At 39.3% G+C, this 26,519-nt stretch overlaps 1 protein-coding gene across 1 annotated transcript in view; it reads right to left on the bottom strand.

Moving 5' to 3' along the window:
* The window catches only part of THSD7B (thrombospondin type 1 domain containing 7B), an 848,907-nt gene that overhangs the window by 654,195 nt on the left and 168,193 nt on the right, over positions 1-26,519 (bottom strand). The window lies entirely within an intron of this gene.

The raw sequence follows: 26,519 nt of genomic DNA, 5'->3' as shown, positions 1-26,519 counted from the left end.
AATTAAATATAATAGTAATATCTATTTAAGATGTTATTATTATTATTATTGTTTTGGTGAGGTTAAAAGCAATAATACAGGTTATTCCTTCAACATAGTTTCTGACATGTAATACAAACTCAGTAGATGTTTACATTATTATTATCATTATATTATTTACCAAGTTCAGCATTCTACCCAGGGTTGACTGTGTATATTTTAAAAGTATGCCTAAATAAAACATATAATCAATTTCTAATAAACCATAACTCAAACTATGATATTCTATATAAATCCTTGTATAAAACATCACAGAAAGAGATTAGTCTATATTAATTCTTTTATATCTTAAAGATATCAACTATGAAATCTCCATTTAAAATGAACTTCAGTTGCCTAATGAGTAAATTTTACCTAAAACATTATTTCACCCTTTTACATAGATCTCAATACAAACTGTAATAAATAAAACCTTTAATAAAAGTAAAATAAACCTTTAATGAAAGTAAAATAGCACATTTTGAAGCAAACCATATAAGAACATTTTAAATCATAAGAATACCAAAATACTGTAGACACAACAAAAGACAATGCAAAGAGCAAATAATTATTAATAGCAGTATAAAAATAAATGTTATAAGTTCAGATGAGCAGTCATTAAATTTTTATAGAAACCATAATGAACATGTATATAATCTGAATCATCATTACTTAATCACTTCCATATAGTCAGTCTTTCATTAAACTATAAAAACCTTTCAAAATACATGACTACACAAAGCATTGTCTCATGCTACATTAGTTTTAAAATACTGTTTCCTTAACCAATATAATTCGTTGAGAATAAGATATCTGCCTTTATCAAAACTCCATATACTAACTTGTACTTTCCAGAATGCCAGAGTTCAAAAATATTACCCTAAATATTAAAACTCAAGGGTGTGATTTTAATAAACCTAATTATGCAAAACACCAAATGCAAAAATGTACTAACAAAACAGCAATTTGAAACAGCTGGGTAATTACAACAACTTGCTACAGATGGCATAGCAGTACAATGTATTTGTCAAGTTTGGTTTGATAAAAAAAAAAAAGTAAATTGAAAACACTTTTCTACTGGTACAAAAATAGAGTGAATACTATTGAAGACTTGGAAATTCATTTCCACAAATAATTCTTGAAAATAATAAATTTTGCTTGTCCTATAATGACAAATACTGCAGTATAAAGAAAAACAAAGTTATTTAGTCTGTAAATTCAATCTGTTTGCCACAATAGGATATAAAAGAAGACAGAGTCTCTCCCACACTGAAAAGCTGGGCCATTAGGGCCATTAGGGGACATGCAGAACTCCACAGGCAAGGGGCTCTATCCCGGACAAGATACTCATCACACATCTGGAAGGAGGGCAAGGCCAGATAGGGAAGCACATGCTCTAGAATGGCCAGTTCAAATGGGGCATGCTCTGCTCCTCTGGAAGAATGAGAAGACTGGTTACAATATAAAGTAAGGAAAGAAGAAACAGTAACCCCAATTTTAACCTTTGTGCTTCTCAAGAGTTCTTAACTTGAGGCATGGGGGTGGGAGTAAGATCCTGGCAGAGAAGGCAAGACTGGAGATGAGAGAAAATCTGTAGAGAGCAATCAGTAAGAAATTACATAATTATAATTGTGATTCAATTTATGCCACAGAGTAAATGTTTTAAAATGATAGCGGGTGGGGAGGGGGTTGTATAATCTTGAATTCCAATGATTCTCATTTGTGGGTATCCACTAGATTACTGGAAGAGTTTTTAAAATAAATCCATGTCTATGTAGTTGCTACACCCTACAAATAAGTATGGATTCAGTTGTCCGTGGGCACAGCTGGAGCACTAACCTTGAGAATACCTGCCAGTGACCTTGAGTGCTGCCACAGCATTTGAGAACCACCATTTTAATCTGCTAGTACTTTCTCCCTAACAACAACTTGCCTCCAGCCCAAGTCTATTCAATGTTTACAAGGACAACTAAAGTATTATAAATAAGCCAAGGGTCACGCTTCATGATTTGCAATAACAAAAGTTTTCAACAACCTAAATACATTTTGATAAGGGATTGATTAAATATTATAGAAAACTGTATAATGGAATGTTAGGCTGTTGCATAAAAGCTTAAACAAGCTTGTAAATGTATAATTATAATTACTGATGTTTTTCTACATTAAAATTAAGAATTTCTGTTTTTAAAACACACTACAAAGAAATGAAAATGAGGACATAAAAGGGAAATAACTTGCATTATATATAACCAACAGAGGGCTCATCCCAGGAACATATAAGGAATCCCTACAAACCAATAAGAAATAAAGAGAAAACAAAACAGATAAACGGGCAAAAAGACTTCAATAGGTACTTAACAAAAAGGAACTCCTAGTGGCTAATAAACATGGAAAGATCCTAATTACTACTAATCACAGATACATGCCTTTGAACAGATATATACTTAAATACAATAAACAAAAATTGTTTTAAGCTCGGTACCATATATCATTCAGATATGAATAATATGGATACCCATATAATGCTAAAACAAGTATAAACTGGTTTCATCCATTTGAAAAAGATCTTGTAATTAATAGCAAATTAAAAATATAGATGCCCAGCAAACCCACTCCGACACAGGAATCCCACAGAAACTCATGCACATCTGTATCGTGATACATTCCTAAAATGTTCAGAGCAGTACTATGCACAAGAGTAAAAATGGAAACAATCTAAATGTCCATTAACAATAGAATAAAAAATAAACTGTATAATATTAATTCAGTATAATGCTATGCAGCAATAAAAAAAAAAAACCATACAGCAACAGGGCACTGTGTGGGTGAATCTCAGAAAAAAACAAATGGAGTAAAAAAGGATATCACAGAAGATCCAGATAGAGTATAATTCCATTTACATAAAGTTTACATAAAGTTCAAAACTAAGCTGTTTTCTTTAGGGAAGCATCCATCAGCGGTAACTTTAAAGAAAAGAAATGGAAACATTATAAACATAAGGCAAAGTGCTTTCCTCCGTTGAGAAGGAGCAGAGGGTAGTAGGCACCAGGCTCTCGGGGGCTCAGGCGATGCTCTGTTTCTCGGCCGAGGCTGTTGTGTCATGGCTCACGTAACAAGTACTTTTCAAGCCTGCATTTACATATCTTTTTTCTCTAAGAGTATCTACCAAAAATAAAGTAATATATTAATATTTTGAAATATATTAATAAGAAAGAAGATGGAGAGAAGAAAATGTCGAAAGCAGAGGAATGTGTTGTTGCAATGCCCCAGGAGAAAGGACCCGAGGTCTTGAACGATGGCAGAAGAGGGGGAGAAGTAGGACTGCGGTTATCATAGTAGAGGTAGAATTAATAACATTTGGTGAGTGTTGGGTGCAACAACAAAGAGAAATAGAGGAAATAATGATGTATTCAAGACTGTATTCAGGTGACTGGTAGGATAAATACACCATCTAATAGGGAGAGGCAATAGAGCAGGGTGAGCGAGTCAGCATGAGCAAGGTGGAGAAGATGACAGGAACAGTGTGAACATTTTGTGTCTAACACTCCTGTGTGGCATCCCTGTAGAGATACCCAATAAGCTTAAAATACTGGTTTAGAATATAATTGCATTGCAATAATTCATTTCAAATAGCCAACCAAAAAATGCTGGTTTTGAGTACTCATCCCCCACCTGCAAGGCACTATGCTGAGCACTGTAGAGGCCATAATAAAATACTAGCAGTATTCTGTTTCCCAGGCAGCTTACAATTTAGCCGAGGACACAGGACATGTATAAAGAGAATGGTAGCAAAATAAAAGGCAAGGTTCAATGTGTTCCAGAGATGACAACAGGTAGAGAATTTAGTAGAGGAGGAGAAAGGGTAGGCAGGTAGGTAGGTAGGTAGGTAGAGAGGTAGGTAGGTAGAGAGGTAGGTAGGTAGATTGGTAGATAGGTAGAAAGAAGGATGGATCCATAGATAGATTTACAGATAAGACAGGGTGGAGGAAGAAAATCATTTACCACAAGTGAGTTCTTTTGATCTGTGTCTTGAAACATATATAAGACTTAGAAAGAAGGAAAAACTCTTTCCAGACAGGGGAGGTGCTTGAGTATATTCTGAGGACACTAAGCAAAACAGGTGTGGGTAGAATTAGAAGACCAGCAAACACAACATGGAAATGGTTTAATGGAACCAGATTTTTTATCAGTTCAATAGAAGATAAGAAAGCAAAAGATAAATAACCATGGCACTATAGCAATCAAAACAAAAAGATGTAAGACCTGAGCTAAAATACAGCAGTAGGAATGAAAACAGAGGAACTGAGTAAAAAAATGAACAAGCATTGTTTAGAAAGAATTGATATAAATTTTATTTGGAGGGCCCTGGCCAGTTTGGCTCAGTGGTTAGAGCGTCGGCCTGCGGTCCAGAGAGACCTGGGTTCAGTTCCCGCTAAGGGCATGTACCTCGGTTGCAGTTTGTTCCCGACCCTGGTTGGTCATGCGGGTGGCAGCCACTCGATGTGTCCCTTCACGTCAATGTTTCTCACTCTCTCTCCCTTCCTCTCTCTCCCTCCCATTCTGTCTGTACAAAAAATGGAAAAATATCCTTGGGTGAGGATAAAAAAAAAAAAAATTTATTTGGAGGGAGAGAGTAAAGCTAAAACCAGCTCTGACATTGGGTCTAGACAGCAAGATCCCTGAGACCACCACGAGAAAGAAAATAGCCAGGAGAGGAAGTTTTGAATATGAAAATGTGTTCAATTTTAAGCACCGGGAGGATAATGAGACAGAAGCTGATTAATCAAGTAAAAAAGCCCAATATGGTCTTGGAAAATTAGAACATTTACTCAGGAAAAAGTTTGGTCAGCAGAAGAGTAAAGATGCATGTTCAGAAAAGTGCGAGTTGAAGCTAGAGAAGTGATAAATATCTCTAATGAATTTAGCGCAGAATTATGCATTGAGCACCAACATGTTATATACCATAACAAGAATATAGAAAAAGAACTATAGAAAGTGCAAGAAATTTAACAAGTGGGAAGACCATTAAAAAGTGACTATGATTAGCACCTCACCCATTTCCTCCTCCTCTTAGTCTCTGGCAACCACAGGTGTAAAGATTTTATGCAAAGCTGTTCAACATTTTGCTTATAGTTAACAATATTTATTTACACTTAAAAATCTTGTTAAGAGTAAATCTCATGCTGTGTTCTTACCACAATAACTTTTTTAAACAAAGATATACAGTTTATCCCCAAACAACATGGGAGTTAGATGCAACAGTCGAAAATCCATGTATAACTCCCCAAAACTTACCTACAGTACACTGGTTATCCCTTTCTTTCTGTGGGGGATTGGTTCCAGGACCCCTCTGGATACCAAAATCCAAAGATACTCAAGTCCCCAGTATAAAATAGCATAGGTCAATGCCTATAATTGGTCCTTCCTATCCACAGAATCCCAACCATGGGTCAAAAACAGTATGGCATTTATTGAAAAACATCCATGTATAAGTGGATATGTGCCATCCAAACCGGTGTAGTTCAAGGGTCCTTAGTATTTCAATATAATAAAAGGCAAATGAAAATCAGAAGCAGAAGGAAATCAGATTATCTCAATTGAACAGTAAAAAAAAAAAAAAAGGTAGAAGAAAAAGTAATAGAGCAAATACAACAGAGATGTCAAGGAGAAATGATAGAGAAAGGACCTTTGAAATGCCTTTGACAATTAAAAAGTCGTCGGTGGACTTCATGAAAGCAGGTTCATCCATGTGAAGTAGCGAGAGGACATACCAGGGAGAGTTCTGCACATGCCCCTCCCCCAGGGCTCTTCCCTCTTGGCTGCTCCTTCAGGCCTTGGCCCAAATGCCATCTTCTCACTGAGACCTCTCCTAATTCTCAAGTTTAAAGCTATAACCACTGAGCCCTCCTTTTCCATCCACACACTCCATTTTCATCACAGCACTTATCACCATGTGTTTCTCATTCACATTTGCTTGTATGCCGTCTCATTCATAGAAACCGAATGCCTAAAATAGTATCCATGCAGAGGATGTCCTGAAACCAAGTCAAAGAGATGCATCAAGAGGAAGGCATGTTAATTGTGTCACATGAAAGGTCAGGTAATATGAGGACAGAGAACTGACAACAGGACTTCGGAAGATGACCTTCGCAAGGGCAATTTTAAAAGAGCAGTGTGAACAAGATATCTGATTGAAGTGGGTAAAAGCAGTGACGGGTGGTGAGGAAGTAAAGCTAGCTTCTAAGGAGGTTTGCTGTATGGATAAAAGGAATGATAGCTGGGGAGATGTTTTTGTTTGGGGATGGGAGATAGAATAGAATATTTTTATGAAGATAAGAATGTTCAAATAGAGCCCTGGCCGGTTTGGCTCAGCGGTTAGAGCGTCCGCCTGCAGTCCGGAGAGACCCAGGTTTGGTTCCCGCTAAGGGCATGTACCTCGGTTGCAGTTTGTCCCCGGCCCTGGTTGGTCGTGCGGGTGGCAGCCACTCGATGTGTCCCTTTCACGTCTATGTTTCCCTCTCTCTCTCTCTTCCTCTCTCCCTCCCACTCTATCTGTACAAAAAGTGGAAAAATGTCCTCGGGTGAGGATTAAAAAAAAAAAGAATGTTCAAATAGAGAGGGGGAAAAGTTAATAAGTCAAAATAAGGGGCATAGTTAGTAAAGTGATGCCCTTAAGAAGTGCAGAGGGGGCAGACTCCGGTGCACCTGGTTGGAACTGGCCACAGACTGAAGGGGAAACAATTACCCCACTGAGAAAGGCAGCAAGGCCTGGAATAAATGCAAGTCCACTGATTATGAGGCAGTTCTACTCTGAGTCCTTTGTCAGTGAAAGGAGAATTGAGGGTGCTGATGATTTAGTAAAAGAAGACATAAAACAGTTGCCTTGGACATGAGAAAATGAATTTGCTGAGGACATGTGATGGAACCTGTGGGCACTACTGAGAATTTTCTGGTATGAAATTTTGCATGAGTATTCAGCAACACAGTTGTGGACTCCTTCTCAGCTATGTTCAGTTGCAAAAGTACAATTGTACAGTGGATAAAGGGTTGGCTTTATCTGACTAGCAATATTTTCTACCAAGTGGTAACATAGTGATACAAATAGCTGTAATCCGAATGAATAGCAGTTCTTCACGTGGTCTAGTCTCGCCATTTTTGCACATTGATATGCACATACATAAAGTGTAGTAAGAAAAAAGGAATTATTTGTTCACTCTTCTCAAAGAACACTTGAATAGATCTGATTCAAAACACACAAATGCCATTCTTTCTTCTGCTCACTGACTCACACTCAGGGATATCCTTGACACCTTTCATCACAATTGACTCACAGCTCTTCCCGTCAAAGCACCACGCACAGGCTGACCTGGGCTTTGCTCATCCCTCTTAATTTCCTCTTTCTGTTGCTTTCATTCCCTTCCACTTCTCCTGAGCAAGTCAGGAACCTATCCAGCACATTATCACCTATCTTTTTTCCCCCTACTCTTCTCTAGTAATTACTCTGATCTGCAAAATAAATGAAAGGGTGGAGTGAGAGGGACGGAGAGAGCATGCAGTGTCCACCACGCCGGTCCAGTCTTCCGTGAGAGTAGGGGCAGGAGAGTGATGGTGAGTAGTCACACATTCATTCTTTTTACATCATTTATTTACATAATTCTGACCCCCTCCCCCCCAAAAAAGGCAAAAAACTAATGTTTGTATCTCTGGAATATAATATTCAGAAACCATAATGTAATCTCCGTTTGCCATTTCATTAGAACTTCTGTTGCAGCCTCTGTTGAAATCATCAACACAACTGAACAACAAAACCTGGATTCCAAAATCAATGTTAGGTCAGAAGTGAAGAGTTAGCTTTATGTTCCCTCTTTCAAATTCTATGCATGTTCTACAACTAGCAAAAGAAAATATCTCCACAAATTTGATATTTCCTTAAGAAGAGTAATAGATCACCTATCTTTATAATTAAATCTCTCAGCAGAATCTGTATTATGTAGTGCTTTAACATCATTTTACACACGATTTTTCTTCAAACATCTGGTACGTGTTTCTAAAGCCTTAGAGCAGCTTTTGCAGCCCAGGCCGGCTCCTGTGTCCTCCTTTTCTTCTATTCAACCAGCCTCAGAGGTGTCTCCTTTGTTTTCAGCAGATGATCTGGTCCAGAGCCTTTGGAAGGGCTGCTTCCTCCTTTCACTCAAGATTACCTGCGGGGCAAGGCTAAACCATCCCAACTCTGCTGCTTCCAAAGGCAAGGTTTTCTTCAATTTTTAGAATTTTGATTGCCATATAAAATATATACAGATCACACATTTTAAGACTACAGATAGTTTATTTGTTTCCTATTGCTGCTATAACACATGACCACAGACTTGTGGCTTAAAACGGCACACATTTATTATCTTACAATTCTCAAGGTCAGAAGTCTGCAAGGGGTCTCACTAGACTAAAGTCAAGGTGCCAGCAGGGCATGTTCCTTCTGGAGGCTCTAGAGGTTGCCATGTTCCTGGGCTCATGGCTCCCTCCCATCTCCAACGCCAGCAGTGACATCGAGTCTCTCTCATGTTGCGTCGCTCTGACACCCACCCTTCTTCTGCCGCTCTCTCTGACTCGTAGGACCCTGGTGATTACACTGGGTCCGTCCAGAAAATCCAGGATACTCTCCCGTCTCAAGCTCAGCTGGTTAGCAACCTTAGTTCCATGTGCACCCGTAATTCCTCTTTGCTATGTGACAAAACATATTGTGAGATTCCAGGGATTAGGACATGGGTTTCTTCTAGGGGGTGGGGAGGCAGACATTATTCTGTCTACCCGAATTACTCACATTACAAAAATCTAAGAAATCTGTTGAAGTTCTCAAATTCATTTTCTTTAGTTTCTAATTCTCTTGTTGATAGAGTAATTGAAAGTTGCATGAGGTTTTCATATTCTTCCATTATTATCAAAGAGGCGTTAACCACATTTCACAGTTCCCACACAGCCCACGTGGACGCCCCTCTTTCATGAGCTTTTGTCTTCTTTAAATATAAAGCTAAGGAAGCAATAAATCCATAATAATGAGCGCTTCCTTGTTTTGAGTCGGAACTGCTTGTTTGAAGACCTCCATAATAAAGGGCACTGGGTCCTGCCGGAGATGATCCATTTTGATTCCCTCTTAGCTTTACTATTTACATTGAAGAATATATGTCGAATGCCTAAATATTAATAATACCAAAAGCTTTCCATCAAAATAAATTTTTATCTGAGAACTGGTCAAAACTCTCCTGGTCTCACATTTTCTAAAATGTCATTTTTTGTTGTTAAACCCTCGATGCCCACCTTCCATCCCCCATTCCTCTGTCCGTCAGACTCTAAGTGACGGCGAAGCTCCAGAATTTCTCTGTGTAGGAGACTCAAGTTGGGAAGCCTGGCGGATGGGGAGGCCTGACAGCGGGGGGCTGTGCTGAGGCTACTGGTTGAAAAGCACTTCCGAGAAACACGATGGAATTATCCCTGTGCGAGAGTGGCGTGAAGCTGGAGAAGCGCGTGGAAAGGCCAAAGGCATTCCCCACCCAGGCGGCCCTGTTATTACCAGCAGTGACGGACAAGAACGTAGAAGCTGTACGTTAGGAAGAGACTTTTAAAGCCATTCTTGTCTAGGCCTCAACCCACCGAATGCCCTCAGATGAGGATCTGAGAGATGGCTTATCCATCCTGCAGTATCAGGTCAAACAACCCAGAACTCCCTCACAACACAGGGTTAGCACCTCAGCTCTCAATTCTGAATCTGGGTGATTCTCATTCTGAATCAGTGTGCCTTCCTCCTGTCTAGTGTCCTGGTACTTTACTTAACCGGATTCCTGCTTCTGAAGTCCCACCCAGAGTCGCTCTCTGTTGCAAGTTCTCAATTCTAGTTGGGGATAAATGTCAGAACTATTTTAACCAAACAAACATAAAAATGCTCCTCACTATCTCTGTAACATATGTATGGAGGTAATTGCTAGGGGCATGAACACCTCCCTCTGCCTAGCCATATATTTTATTTCCCGTCATCCAGAGTTCAGACTAAAAAACATTGTTGTGAAGAAATGATGGCTTTAAGTAATTTAAAGTTCAGCCCATCCTGCTGAAAAATCAACGAGGAAACTCAAGATGATTCCTCTGACCAAATAAAATGTGCTATTCAAAAAAGACCCTGAAAATGCATGTTTGACAACCAGGTAACTTGAAGACAATGTGGGAAGTAGTAGGTCTTCAGCACCTGTGCATGGGGCAAAGTGAAGCGGTCAGGGGTGGGAACCTTCTCTCTGCCAAGGGCCATTCGGATATTTATAACATCATTCGCAGGCCATACAAAATCATCAACTTCAAAATTACCCTGCTGTATTGGGTCAGGCTAATGTGGTGAGGCGTGTGATGTTAGCTGGTATTGATTACGCAGTCCGGACGTTCCCCACCCCTGGTAGAGAATGAGACGTACTATAACAAGAAGAGCTAAGACATCGAGTCCAGTTTCAGTCATTCACCTCGACAGACGCCGCAAATGGGAACAAAAGGACGCTGAGCTGCTCCAGAGGACAGAGCCGCAGCTTAAGCCTTTCAGTTCCTACCTCCCTAGGCGACTCCAAAGCTGCACTCTCAGACAAAGCAGGAAATCATTAAGAGAGCCATAATGGCAGGAGCAAATTAGTTGAAACTGTCTCTGTCCAAGTAGCGCCTGCTCTAGGATGTGCTAATAATCCCCAGATGGTGTCTTATCTCTGAGGTTTCCTTATAACCCAGCAGCCGATACCACATAAAACCAATTCCACTTCTGAAAGAATTTTCCAGGATCCCAGGCTGGAGGCAATCCTGTGAGGCAGGCACACTGTCCTCCTGTCCGGCACCGCCACCACCTCTGCCAGCCTTCCCCCCGTCTCTGAGGCTAAGCTGTCGAAAAACCACTCTAGAGGAAATCCAGCCCGCATCAGGGCAGCTCTGCCCATTGGACGGCCTGGTCCTGTAGCAACCTGAAACCTGCCTCCAAAATCGTATGTCCAGCTCTGCTCTCCAGAGCTGCTCAAAATAAACTTGCTCACTCTCCCACGTAAATATCATTCAACTATTTAAACACAGTTATATTGACCCCGAGTCTTCATTCCTCCCAGGCAAACTCCCCCCCCCTCCCCAATTCTCTGAGAATAGTGTCAGGCCCTCTCAACCATGTTCTCTCCTTCATCTGAGCCCCACCCTTCTGCAAAGTAAATCAAGATGAAATATTAATTTGTTTTACTATACATATAACAATGCTCTAATATGAAAAATAGACTTGCCAAATCTTACCAGTGTGCACCATTATAAAAAAATCAGAACTCAAAGTTCATGTTATTACATACAAATAACTATGCTAGTTATTGGAGACCTTTGCATATCCTGATTTAGGTATGCAAGATATTAATCATCCCTTTTAGATTTGTGTCCAATTAGCAAATATCCTCATTAATAGTTAACTTCAAGATGCTAAGGAAAATACTGACCAGATTTAAACTACTCACAGCCCTAAGGCACACTGTTAGCAACCAGTACCTGGTTAATAATGTGACTTCAATTTTCACAATTCTAGGATAGTCTTTCAAACAATCAAGAGTCCCTGAGGGTTTGGGCTATCACTGGGCTCAGATTTTTTATACTTTATCCACAAAGTGATGATATGTGGTATCAACTGAATCACGGGAAGGTACAAGGCCACATTCATTCAGATCTAGAGAGGACTGGAACCCAGATGTGAAACACAAAACTCGGGAAGTGCTTTGCAACATAGCAACAAAGAAAAATGAAGTGCTTTAGCAAGCCTGATAAAACTGTACTTACCAGGACTCTGCTGTACAATTCAAAAAGGTAGCATTTTTAATAATAATTAATGATAATAATGGTTAATAATAATGAACTCATCAAAGCAAGAAACATTATAATAAGCTGTATTGGCTCATGTAACTAAAACGTTTACAGTTGCCCCAGCAGGATTCTAGGCTCACAGAGTGCCATCAGGACTCAGTCCCTCTCCATCTATCAGCTCTGCTCTCCTCCATGCTGGCTGCACATGGGCACACCCTATGTCCTCCCAGACTCAGTTCTTGTTAGAAGAAACATGTCTCTTTCTGGGCAACACCAGCTCCAAAACCAGGTTAAATGAACTAACACAGAAAGTATAGTCATGAGTCAATTAACAACAGGGATATGTTCTGAGAAATGCATTGTTAGGTAATTTCATCACTGTGTGGACATCACAGGGTGTACTTACCAAGCCTGGATGGTATAGCCTACTGCACAGCTAGGCTATCTGGTACACCTGTTGCTCCTAGGCTATGAACCCCCATAACATTGTTACTATACAAAATTGTAACACCATGGGGAGTATTTGTGTATCTAACCATATCTGAACATAGAAAAGGTAAAATAAAAATGGTATGAAAAATAAAGAACAGCACACATGTACAGAGCATTTACCATGAGTGGAGCTGCAGGACAGGAGGTGCCGCAGGTGAGTCAGGGAGTGAACGTGAGTGAGTGTGAAGGCCTAGACACACTGTGCTGCTATATACTCTAAATGCTGTACACTTAGGCTGCATTAAATTTATAACATTGTTCTTCAGTAATAAATTAACCTTAGCTTACTGTAACTGTTTTCCTTTATACACTTTTTGATTTTATAAAGTAAAAGAGTTACAGTAAGTAACACATTGAACTGTGGACAGACTTTACAGCAGCTATGACATCACTAAGCGATGGGGATTTTTCAGCTCTCATCAGACCACCATTGCATATGTGGACTGTTGCTGACTGAAGTGTCGTTGTGCAGTGCATGACTGTAAACAACACTAACTGGCCAGGCCAAGTAATTGCTCTTGTCTGGAGCAAGGAGAGAAGTCCTTCCTGAACACAACCTGAGGAAGACAGAGGGCATTTGCGCTACTGTCGCCAGAGGAAGAGGCAATTGATGATCACTCGCTGCCTAGGCCCAGTAAAATCCTCATGGTACACTAGCCATAGAACACTTTGTCATCTAAAAGAGTGCATCCTGGTCGGTTTGGCTCAGCAGCAGATCATTAGCCTGCCGGCCAAAGAGTTGTGGGTTTGATTCCTGTTAAAAGCACATGCTTCAGTTTGGTCCCCAGCCCCAGTCTGGGTCATTTGGGAGGCAGTCAATTAATGTGTCTCTCTCACATTGATCTCTCTCTCTCTCTCTCTCTCTCTCTCTCTCTCTCTCTCCTTGTCCTCTTCCCTCCCACTCTATCTGAAGATAAATGGGAAATATCCTTGGGTGAGGATTTAAAAAAAAAAAGGGTTGGTCTGCTATGTCACACCAATAAACTAACTTGTAATGTTTCCAGGCGCCAACAGCCTAGTGTCGCTCCCAGATTTGGAAAACACACAACCACATTTTCCATCGCAGCTAGTGCTAAGATCCATCCTCGCTCAGGGCCAAACGGCTTTGTATGCTGCTAAATGATTTAAATAATTTATTTTGCTGACACTAAGTTAAAACCCAGTCATGTCTACTTTGCCAACTACCTTTGAGATCAAAGGCTTAGCTCAGGACTCCTGTGGCTGGCTTCCTTACTTATTTAAAGTATTTAGGGTAAATTTTATCTTACTCCATGCTTGATCTATTAATTAAATATTTCTACTGCCTGAGAATAAGAACCTTAATGTTTTTTTTATGTTCAAGAAAACATGTAGTTTCCAAATCCCTCTCTTCTACTGCCTCCAATGAATGATGGCTCTCACTTTGCCCTTCTTTTAGATTCACTTATTTTATATGCAACACGCTAAGAAATTTCTATATAAACTTAAAATTGAATTAAAAAAATAATAAAACACTGCACACCCTAAATCTAATCAATACTGATTTTTAAGGGAACTGCAACTTTAAAGGAACTGTGACATCTGGTTCCGTGACTGGATTTCCTGAGGTGGCATATCTGCTGCTTGGAGCCTCCCACTTAAGGAGCATGAGAAGCTATTATTAATACATAAGAAGAATCTATACAGAGTAGATTATGTTAGTCATATCACATCCAATTCCCTTCTGGAGTGAAGCTAATTCAGCTAGGTATTTTCTAAATTAAGTTACAATAATTTGATATTATAACTGAAACTTAGTTAAAGAGCTGGGCAAACAACAGTTCTCTGATTTTCCATTTATACATTAGCTCATCGAGGTGCCCGATATATGCATTCCAGCTCTCTGAAAAATTACCTTAAATTGCACACAATTGTATTGTTAAAGCTTTTCCAACAAGGGCAGAGTTCCCACAAGCTGTGACTCAGGCTCACCAGTGGGTCGTCCTCATTTCTACACCTTTAGTGGTCTGCCCCTCATTCTCCATTATGGTCCTAGGGTCCCTCTGATATATAATTACAAATATGTGATCTTGAAGAATATTGAAAACTGAGAAAGCAAGATTACAATCTATTTATAAAAAGCGAAATAGTTTAACTCTAGAGCCTATTGAAAGACACAAAATTAGCACAAACAACCATAAGGAAATAATCAGTGAAAAACAGAATTTCTGGAAACTGTAGGCTAAAGCTTGAGAACCCAGAAATGGATCCCTTTCGAGTCTGTTAGAAGAGGCCAGAGGAACAATGTAAGACACAGAAAAGGAAGCTCTTACGTCATATCTTAAATACAAGGCAGAGTCTCTAACCGGTCAATACGTCAAATGAAGAGGAAAATCACTATGAGATGAGTTGACCAAGAAAGATTTGCAAAACACTTTTATTTGTCTTTTAACCTGGCTACCCTTTGATGGATTGTTTCAAATCGCAGGTTAACCACCATCTCCTCAGGGAGCCTTCCAGACTCCTAGACCAGGTTAGGCCCCCTCCCATTAAATGCCCACAGCGGCTTATTTTTCTCTTTTGAAGCATATTTCACAACTGAGACTCCATAATAAATAACATAATAATTTTTAAATATCTGATGACTATACTATAAACCCAATGACTGCAGGGATCACGCTCATGTCCCCAGCACCTAGCAGTGTCAATAAATGGTTCAAAATGTCTTTTTTTTTTTTTTATTCCTCACCTGAGTATATTTTTTCATTGATTTTTAGATACAGTGGAAGGGAAGGGGGAGAGAGAGAGAACCACTGATGTGAGAGAGACACATCAATTGGGGAATCAAACATGTAACCCAGGTACATGCCCTTGACCAGAATCAAATCTGATCCATGGGCCAACATTCTAACCACTGAACCAAACAAGCCAGCATGGTCCAATAAGTAATTTTTGAGCAAATAACAGAAAGAACCACCTAGTTCTCCTTCTCCCTAGAATATGACTCTAAAATAAAATTCTAAAGCATATCACTATTTAGATGACTCAGTGAGGCTGTATTTCTGACTCTTTGCCATTAAGTAAATTAAACTCTAGAAATGTAGACAATTTTAACATCTCTCAGTATCTTAGATAGAAATAAGCACAGAAAACAAGATAATATCTATGAGATTATCAGGGAGAACAAAAACACTATGTAAGAATTAGGGATTATGGGTGATTGATGCTTTAAGAATACATGCTTACTTGTAGACTTTGTGTTTAGGATTGATGAGGTTAATTTATGACCAAAGTGATGTTTGGTTAATGCACGTAGATGGTGTAGTGGCTCTGGGGTCATTTCTCTTTCACTATGGTGCTCCATTTAAACATGACCCATGGGAACCCTTACTAATGACTTTTAAGTGGCATAATAATAAAATAATCCTGGAATCCTACATGTCCAAGTAAAGTTTAAGCATAAGGATATACAATTTTTTTTACTGTTTTTCTCTTTCTCTCTCTCTCTCTTTTTTAAAATAAATACTCACCTAAGGATATTGTTTCATTTATCATCAAATAGAGTAGGAGGGAGAAAGAGCAAAAGAGAGAGAAACATCCATGTGAGAGAGACACATCAATTGGCTGCCTTCCGCACAACCCCGACCAGGGCCGGGGACTGAACCGAGGCTCGCACCCTTGGCTGGAATCAAACCTCTGACTCTTTGGTCCAAGGGCTGACACTCTAACTGTTGATCCAAACTAGTTCTCTTTTAGAGTCCCTTGTTTTTTGAGTGGTAAACATTGTAACCTAATGTGCAAAGAAGTTCCTGAGGCTGAAAATAGTTGATCTTTAAAATAGCTTAATGGGTCCTTTGAAACCAATAATTGGATTACGGGGTGCTGTCTTTGAAGGAGTTAGCTAGCTTTGAAACCCAAAAGAGGAGTTTGTCTTTTCCACAAAATTAATCTAAGTAAAATTTTATCTCTACCGTGGGGCCTTCAGCTGTCCATTCCTTTCTTCTCAAAGTATAGGTTAAAAAGATATAAGTGGAAGATCTCAAACATGTTTATTTTACTGTTGTTTTTTTTTACCTCTCTAAACTTCTCTTTTATTTACATAATATTTGCCATTTTTTATTGGATCAGTAACAAATAAAGTATTTTTTCATGTTACCTATACAATATTACATACTTATTTATTCACCTTGGTCTTTAATTATTTTTTCCGAGGAATGTCTAATTTTAACAAAATAGCACGTTATTTATGTACAGTTATTTGGCTACAGTTACAAATTATCATAAACATTTGCTTTGTAAGAATTCATATAAAATGGTATTTCTAAGTGGTTTATAAATTTTTTATCCCCACTAATAGCAAATCTCAGATATACACAAGGGAGAAGGTAGCCCACTCTCTTAATGTTCTACCAGGTCATTCCTAGAGACTCAAAATTTATAGGCTGTCTAAGGTCAAAGGTGAAATGGGCTCAAGGTCTTCATATTTGATTCTAGAGAACATGGTCATGACAACAAAAAAATAATACCTCAACACAAAATACACGAAGAATTTTAGGTGTCCTGAGAACCTCTTTACAAATGCTGATAAATCATGTATTTCACATAGTAATTCACAGAGTAAAAATATTGAAATGGATTTGGATCACTTGGATGATTTACTGTCTTACTCAGATGAAAAAAAAAAAATTCTCCAAAGATTAGTCCTCTTCCCCTGAACAAGCCTATACTTAAATCATCTCAGCTATTTCTAGGAAAGGAAATTCAATAACTTATACTAACAAGCAAACAATATACACATGCAAGAGAGTATTCTGCACAGACTATGTCTCTCAGTGCATTTATATTTTCATGGAAACAAGAAATGGGAGCTGCAGTACATTAATCATATTCAAGTGTAGGAAAAATCTCATTAAAACAATTACTTCAACAAAGAATAATCTAATATCCAAAGGTATTTCTATATCATGATCCAGTGAAATATGTTGAGTTGATGTAATTTGAATAAGTTCATTATAAGTACTTTTTTTTATGCTGTTCCATCTTTATTTTAAACATACTGACTATAAAAATAAAATAATCTTGATGATGAGTTAACCACACTGTAATGGTAGAGGAAAGCTGATTGATAATTTAGGTTGAAATTTTAACGGTTCTTTTTCTCTGAGCACCACAGAGCATTGATAATGGTTTTGACTATTCTACCTGAATTATCTGAATTCAAAATCACTTCAAAAATCAAACCATTCTCCCTCATAAAACACTATTGTGTAGCTCTGATAGTATCAGCAAAAAATGAAGGACAGAATACAGAGAGGAAGTTGAATAAGAAAATTTAATAACCAGTAATGGAGTTTACATATAAAATGAATTCTAAGAGTATTTCTTTACCCAAAAAAGATATTTATTAGAGTTCACTTTATTAAAATTAAACTTACATTTTTACCTAAAATACATTTCCAGAATACATTAATCAACAAACTACTTAAACTGTGTGTGTGTGTGTGTGTGTGTGTGTGTGTGTCTGTGTGTGTGTTTGTGTGTGTGTGTGTGTGTGAGAGAGAGAGAGAGAGAGAGAGAGAGAGAGAGAGAGAGAGAAATAAGAAAATGGGAGGGGGAGCATATTTTGTGGTATCTCTCTACCTTACTTAATGAATCTATCTCTTCAAGGCCAACTCTCAAGTGCATGTCTCATTCCCAGAGCTATACATTGCATCCCCATGACTTATTTATTTTATGAATGGACGTTTGTGCCTTTTGACCATCTTCACCCATTTTGCCCAAGACTGTATAAATTTTGGTCACTAAGATTGTATGATTAAACTTGCATAAATTAAATTCACACATGAAATGATTCCAGTGTGTTTCTATAACCCGTTAGAAGATTTGCTCTTTTTTTTTCTCTACCCATTCAAATTGCTTTCAATTAGTACTACAGTCCTGTGGCATCATGTATTTGTGCAAATTTGAATTGTGTAAATGAGAGAGGGCAATGAGGTCTTATTATATTTAAAATATTAGAAATAGCCCTGGCCAGTTTGGCTTAGCGGGTTGCACGTCGGCCTGCAGACCAAAGAGCTGTGGGTTTGATTCCAGTCAAGGGCACGTACCTTGGTTGTGGTTCAGTCCCCAGCCCCTGGCCAGGGTCCTGTGGGAGGCAATCAATGCATCTCTCTCACATCGATGTTTTTCTCTCTCTCTCACTCCTTTCTCTCTCTCCTTCCCCTAAACCCAGTCTGAAGATTAATGAAAAAATATCCTTGGGTGAGGATTTCATATATATGAAATAATGCGATTCATCTGTATGTCTTTTTTAATTTATCAAAACAAAATGGTTTCTCAGCCAGCAGACTGAGTAAATTGTAAGTTATGTCTATCTTATTACCATATGGTAACTAAAACCAAGGTTTGTCAGGAGTGGCCTTAAAGCCATCAAGTTTTCTACTGTACTAGGTTAAAATTTTCTGTCATATAAAGTATGAACCATACATTGCCTTTATGTTTATTTGGCGTGAGGATTAAATGAGTAAAATGCCTGTACAGCTCTTAGCATTGTGAGTGACAAATAGCTTAATTTTCAGTGTGTGTGTGTGTGTGTGTGTGTGTGTGTGTATGCACGTGCATGTGATATGCAAATGCTGTTGTGCCTTAGTAAATTTCCTCAATTTCACTGCACTAAAAATAATGTTTTTATTACCTAGATTTTCATGATATTTTTCTCTCAACTTTAATTTTTTATCCTCACTCGAGGATATGTTTTTATTGATTTTTAGAGAAAGAGGAAGGGAGAGAGAGAGAGAGACAGAGAGAAACATTGATGTGAGAGAGACATGGATTGGTTGCCACTTGCATGTGCCTGACCAGGGATCGAACCTGCAAGCTGGGTATGTGCCCTGACCAGGAACCAAACCCCACCCTATTCAGTGTACTGGCAGATGATGCTCTAACCAACTGAGCCATACAGGTCAGGGCTAAATATATATATTCTTACGTATATGCCATATATGTGTCCTTAAAAAGTTGAAAGAGGCCTGGCCAGGCTCTCTTATATATGAGAATATATATATATAAATAATTGGGAAAATATACTATTGAAATTCCAGCAAAAAAAAACCAACAACACCATTTCAGCTGAGTGAAACTAGTGAAGGTTCCTAAGAGACAACAGCATTTGTGTCATGAAATAAACTGGGAACCCCCGGCACCCTGAAGCGTGGCCCTGGGAAGAACATTTCAGGGGAGGCAGCGCTCAAGCAACGGGAGGGAGGCTGGAGGTTGCGATCCCGTCCAGCCAACCACGCGAAGTCGAGATTGTCTACTGGAAAAAAATAGAACAGAAGAAGAGCACGTAGGGTTGTATAGCTCATGAGGGCTTTGCCAGCCAGGCTAAGGAATCTCGGTTTTTCTAGAGACAATGGGGCAGTTCGTGAGCAGGGGCGTGGAGGGTGGAACTTACATTTCTGAGATAGCCAGCCTGTCATATTGGGCAGTAATGATGGATCGATCTCTTCATGTAGTCTGTCCACAAATGTTTCCTCTGTTTCTATTTTTTTTTATTCTACTCTAGGTTGAGTCATTTAGAAAGCACCTCTAATGGATTAGAAGGAGTAGGACTTGTGAACTGACAAGACTTTGTTTACAAAGAAAAGGAAGATAATCATCAACTCAGAGAGCTCATGGGTCATCACTCACAGAAGTAGACAAGACTGTCAGGTGAGGGGCACAGGTGATGGAGCCCAGGCCTGCAGAACACCCCATGCAGGCCAGCAGGCACCTGCTAGGCACTTGGCACATGGTGCGGAGAGACATATTTGTGAATGAGTTAAATTGAGGCGTCAAGTTTCTAAGACAGAAAACAATAACAGAGAAAATGTTTTAATTGTTAAATGAAGAGTCAAAATCACGTAACAGGTGATCTATAGAAATCCCACATGATCTGTAGAAATAAACAGTTCAGCCTGATGCATACTTACATGCTTCTTAGAATTAAAGATCAAAGTAGGATTTCCCCTCTTTGGATCCTTCATTAAGGAGAGAGCTTCTTCTCAGGGAAATGACCCCAAGGAGACAAGACAAACAAGAGAGATAAACCAAAATAATCTGCAAATTGGATAATCTTTCATGAGGGTAGGCTATGATCACAAATCTTTAGATTCAAGCTGTTTCTCCTTCAAGAAATCATATCTACAACAGAGTAAATTAAGGGGAAACTCACCCCCTGACTGGCATTGGATTTTTTTCTCATAAAAGTTAGCATTGTTATAATAGACACGATATGGAAACAACCTAAGTATCCATCAATGTATGAATGAATAAAGATGTACTGTAGTATGCACACCACACACACACACACACATGCACACACAATGAAATACTTCTAAGCCATAAAAAGAAATCTTGCCATCTGAGACATCATGGATGAAACTTGAGGGTATTACATTAAGAGAAATAAATCAAACAGAGAAAGACAAAACCCTATAATTTCACGTATATTGAAATCTAAACAACAAAACAAAAGAACAAACAAAACAAACCAAAGGCATAGATACAGAGAGCAGATTGGTGGTTACCAGAGGGGGTTGGGGGATGGGAAAAAATGGGTGAAGGGGGTCAATTGCATGGTGATAGATAATAACTATATAGACTTATTGTAGGGATCAACTCATATTGTATACAAGTATCAAATTATTACATTGTACACCTAAAACTAATATATTCAATTTTACCTCAATAAAAAGGTGCCCTTGCTAGCTTGGCCCAGCAGTTGGAGCATCAGCCTGTAGAAAGAAGGGTTGAGGGTTCAATTCTCAGTCAAGGGCACGAACCTCAGTTGCAGGTTTGATCCCTGGCCCCGGTGGGAGTTGTTCGGGAGACAATCAGTTGATGTGACTCTCTCATATTGATGTTTCTCTCTTTCTCTCTCCCTCCCTCCCTCCCTCCTTCCCTTCCACTCTATCTAGAAATCAATGGAAAAATATCCTTAGGTGAAGATTAACGACACACACACACAAAACAGTAGCATTGTTTATGAAAGCATCCTAACAAATTTAGGAAATCATTTAAAATATGATTCCTTCCCTGTGTGCTTAAGATTTTATTTTTAAAGGTGAAAGGCAGATTTAATACATCAAGATTATGCCTTATGAGAAGAAAAATAATCTTAATAATTCTTCAAATATCTCAATTAATCAAATATTTCTAACTGCCTATCATGTCAGTAACTTTTCCATTTTTGCCTTTCAATGTGGTAATAGTGGAAAACTCAACAATAAATAGAAAGCGACAAACTTTACATACTTTCCTTGGTAGCAGGGAGACTTTCTCTTAGCTGCATACAATCACAAATATTAAGATCATATCAAAACTAAACTGTTTGAAGGTGAGTTTTACAGACCCCACTTATTATGAAGGAAGGATTTCCTGGCTATAGAATGACAGACTCATTAATATACGCTGCCCTTTCTGCACAGAAACTAAAACTCTGGGTCCCCACAGGATCAGAGGGCAGCGGCAGGGTGGCTGTGGGGCCCTGAGTCCTCTATGTCCCTTGCCTAGGGCTCCCTTGTAATTGACGCTGCACATTCGTCAGATGGCTGCACCCAGCTCAGGGCACAGTTTGTGTGTGTGAGACAAACTGAGGAGAGCAAACTTCACAGGTGAGGTGGGAGATGCAAATACAACATGACAGCGAGAGTCATAATAGAGATGTTGTGCACACGGTGGTTAAGAAAGGAAAAGGTCATGGCCGTGGTCAGAGAGAAAGGAAGGCTACGGGAGGAGACAGAGGTGAGCCGAGGCTCAGGGAATCGCTGGACGGGGAACACATACACCACAGTCACTGTAAAAGGAAAGACACAACTTGGCAGGAATTATATTAGACAATCACAGGGCACCAGATCGTAAAGACCAGTAGGCCACATGAAAGCCAATGAAACTACTTACTCCAGGTAATGCAGGGGGTGGTGTTTAAACATCCCAGTGGCATGATAACACATTAGCATCTACGCCTGGGGAAAATGCATCCAACATCTTCTATTCCAGAATTTATTAGAAAAGGTTATATCAAGAGCATGAAGAACAATTTGGATGCTGCTTCTAGGGTGGTTGGTAGTAAGAACGCAAAGGTGATTTGAAGGAATTCTCAACATAACATGGTGACTAATTGCACTTGGGAGACAAATGGAACTGAGCTGAAGCCAGCTTCAGAAATGCAGGCCCAGCTAACCAGACAAATGATGCAGACAATGGAAGGGGTGGGAAACTCATTTTTAATGCCACCATTCTGTAAAGAAGACGCCTGGAAAACGCGCCATGGAATCATGTTCCGCATGGCCAGGTGAGCTCGCGGCCAATACGGGCTCAGTACACAGCGAAGGAGTTATGGAAAATCCTTCCCATCCATCGTTGTGCCCCGTGAATCATCTAGATTTCTGTAGCAGTGGGGATTGTATCAGCTTCTTCCCTCCCCACGTTAATTCTCTAGTAATTAAAATCTACATGACAGTCACCTCTGTTACACCACACAAAGTCAGGTTGGCTTATTCACCAAATTACTCTATTACAGACATGGACACAATGGGGCCTCATCAATTCGGGTCCTCCTCCTATTTCTTTTTCAGAAGCTCTATCCACCGTGGCTGATTTGGCTCAGCGGTTAGAGTGTCGGCCTGTGGTCCAGAGAGACCCGGGTTCAGTTCCCACTAAGGGCATGTACCTTGGTTGCAGTTTGCCCCCGGCCCTGGTTGGGTCGTGTGGGTGACAACCACTCGATGTGTCCCTTTCACATTGATGTTTTTCTCTCTCTCTCCCCCCCACTCTATCTGAACAAAAAATGGAAAAATGTCCTCTGGTGAGGATTAAAAAATAAAAATAATAAAATAAATTTTAAAAAGAGCTCTATCCACCACTGCAGCACCACATCATAATCTTCCCAGTCATGCACCACAGTAGGAACAAAGGGAACATGTGTTCTGCACAGGGTCTCATCTCTGCAACAACAAAAGCAAAGAACATTATCCTGTATTTTTTGTTACTCCAAACGAATGGAAAAGAACATTTATTTCAGATCCTACATACTATAAGTGCCTGAATAAAAGCCAAACCCCTAAAACTATGCATATATTTATATAGAATAGATTTTAAAGTTTGGTGTTTTTTTTTGGTTTTTTATTTTTAGGAGAAATGGGACGGAGTTGATAGTAAGATTTTAGTTAAATGAAGGAAAAGAAAGCACCACCTCTGACTTGCCTTTTCCCACTGCCCAGCAAACTCGAACCAAATGACGCCCTTTCTCCTCCTTCAGCTCCTCAGCCTCCAGGTTCTGCATCTTTCTCTCCCCTCTCCCTCCTGTCTTAACATTCTCCTTTCAACCCCGACCCCTCTCAGAAACCTCACGCCGCACTATTTCGCAAGGCCAGGACTCCATCCTCCCCAGCTGGGTGCTCCAGGTGTGGGGCAGGGCCCTTCTGCATCAGCACTGCCCGCAGGTAGGCCAAGAGCGGATTCCCAGACACAGCCCCGGCCAAAGTGAGCTGGACTTCTCACCCCCGCTGCCCCGCACACTCTTCTGGGGACTTCTTTCACCTCTCAAAGTATTCTTTTCATTTTATTTTTTCCTCTTAATCCAGCCTATATAAAAACTGGAGAGAAGCAGAGTATATCTTGGTACAAACCCTACCCACATGGGAAGCAGCTTTCTGAGGCCACATGCTCAACTACGGCAAGAATTGTATTTACTCAATCACAGAATCAAGCAACTGCTCTACTCAGCTATTTCTTTAATAGTTAACCTTGAGATCTCATCAACTGCAAGTGAGGCCATAGCTTTTTCTGGACAAGAGGTATCTGCCAAAGGTCCAAGAAGCAGAACTCCTCCATTACGGAATGTGACGGTGGCTTAGAGCCAAATCTGGGCAACTGTGTCAAGCTAATGAATGAGTAAGAATGGTAGTTAATATTAATTTGTGCATTGAAGTAAAAAATCAACAAATATTTATTGAATATCGACTCTATACACGAATCATAAATTCTCTAGAGGATACATGTGGTTCAAACATGTAAAAATCATAAAAACATTTTATTTTTTAAATATAGCTTCATTGATTTTTTTTAGAGAGAGAGGGAAGGGAGAGAGAGATAGAAACATTTATTGGCTGCCTACTGGGTATCGAGCCTGAAACCCCGGCATGTGCCCTGACCAGGAGTCAAACCAGGATCTCTCAGTCCATGGCACAATGCTCAATCCATGAAGCCACACCGGCTGGTCATATTTTAAGTAAGTAAGTAAATAAATAGATAAATAAAATAGCAGAAGGTTTGACACAAGACTGTATAAAATGTGCAGCAATTGGAGCGATCCAAAGTCAGAAAAGACATGAATGACCTCATCCTGAGACATCAGCAAAGGGTTCACAGAGGGCATGAGATTTGAGCTGGGATTAGTTGGGTCTGCACAGGCAGCAAAGGAAAGAGACAGAGTTAGGAAGGTGGGGTTAGAGGGGTAATGGGGGGGAAAGGCACAGATGGCAAAGCAAAAACCATGTACTAGAGAATTTGAGTCAACCCGAGTGGCTGGAGATGAAATGCTAATCAGAGGAAATGCGAGAGAAGGGCTCAAAAATAAGGAAAGTAATAGAAAGTAGATTAGTGGTTTCCTATGTCTGGGGTGAGGCGGGTAGAGAGTGGTTGCTAATAAATATAGAAACTTTTCCGGGGTGATGAAAACATTAAAATTAGAATATGGTTGCATAACATAGTCAATATACTAAAAACCACTAAATTGAATATGTCAAATGGGTTGTAAATTCCATCTCAATAATGCTGTTTACAAATGGGAGGAAAATGCAAATCAAAACTGGAACGAGATACCACCCTACACCTGTTAGAATGTCCATGACCAACAGGTCAAGTGGTCACCAGTGTCGGAGAGGTTGTGAAGACAAAGGAACCCTCATTCACTGCTGGTGGGAATGTAAAACTAGTACAGCTACTATGCAAAACAGTGTGGAGGTTACTCAAAAAGTTAAGAATAGAGTTACTATAAAATCCAGCAACCCTCTCTTCTGGGTATCTATCTAAAAAAATTGAGACCATTTCTTCATAAAGATATATGCACTCCTATGTTCATTACAACACTACTCACTCACGGGGGTCAAAAGCTGGAAACAACCAAAGTGCCCCTCAATAGTGGATTGAATAAAGAAGATGTGGTATATATATACTATGGAACACTACTCGGCCATCAGAAAAAATGAAATACTGCCATTTGTCATAGCATGAGTGGATCTTGAGAATATTATGCTAAGCAAAATAACTTAGATGAAAAATGTCAAGACCCATATAATTTTACTCATATGTGGGACATAAACTAGAAAGCATCAAATGAACAAGGAAAATAAACAACAACAAAAATCCATAAACACAGACAACAGTATGGTGGTTACCAGAGGGAAAGTGGGGAGGTAGTAAAGGGTAAAGGGGGTGGGGTCAAATATATGATGACAGGAGATTTGACTTTGGGTGCTGAACACACAATGCAATATACAGATGATTTGTTATAAAACTGTAAACTTGAAACCTATAACATTTTATTAACCAATGTCATCCCAATACATTTAATTTTTAAAAAGCAAAAAAAAAGGGGGGGGGGTACAGATGGCTTTGATAATCATCATCACTAAAGGGTCTTCAAAATCATCTCATATAATTATCTTAAATATTCTAAAATCTTATAAATATCTCTGTATATACCAAAAAATGTCTGACCAACATTGTCCCTTTGCTCTTCTCCCTGGTGATTTTCACAAATATAACCTGCCTTCTCTTCCCCCACGTTCTTATCTACTCCAAAGTAGGGCAGACTTGCTTAGCATTCCTCAAGCTTTGGGAAGAGTCAATAATATCAGCCACATGTGATTTCTTCCTAGTGGAGAAATGACACCGAGTTTACAACGTATCTGAATCTCAGTAGACTGCTGTCTTTCAGTCCATGGGCTTTTCCCATCAAGTTGAAAACACTCATCCTTAAACCAATTCATTCTCTTGATATACAAATGGGTTAAAGTAGCCAGTGGTTGGTGCATCCTAGATTATATGCAATATATTCCGCCTAATTCTAGGCTCTACATTACAAAGAATAAAAAGACACAATAAAAATAGCTTAATTATGCTATTTTCATATAGATGAAAAAGCTGAGTATCAGAAAAGT

This window comes from Molossus molossus, unplaced genomic scaffold, assembly GCF_014108415.1.
Source record: "Molossus molossus isolate mMolMol1 unplaced genomic scaffold, mMolMol1.p scaffold_m16_p_11, whole genome shotgun sequence".
In the NCBI taxonomy this organism is placed as follows: domain Eukaryota; kingdom Metazoa; phylum Chordata; class Mammalia; order Chiroptera; family Molossidae; genus Molossus; species Molossus molossus.
The sequence above is the reverse complement of the archived record's forward strand: the minus strand, read 5'-3'. Positions and strand labels throughout refer to the sequence as shown.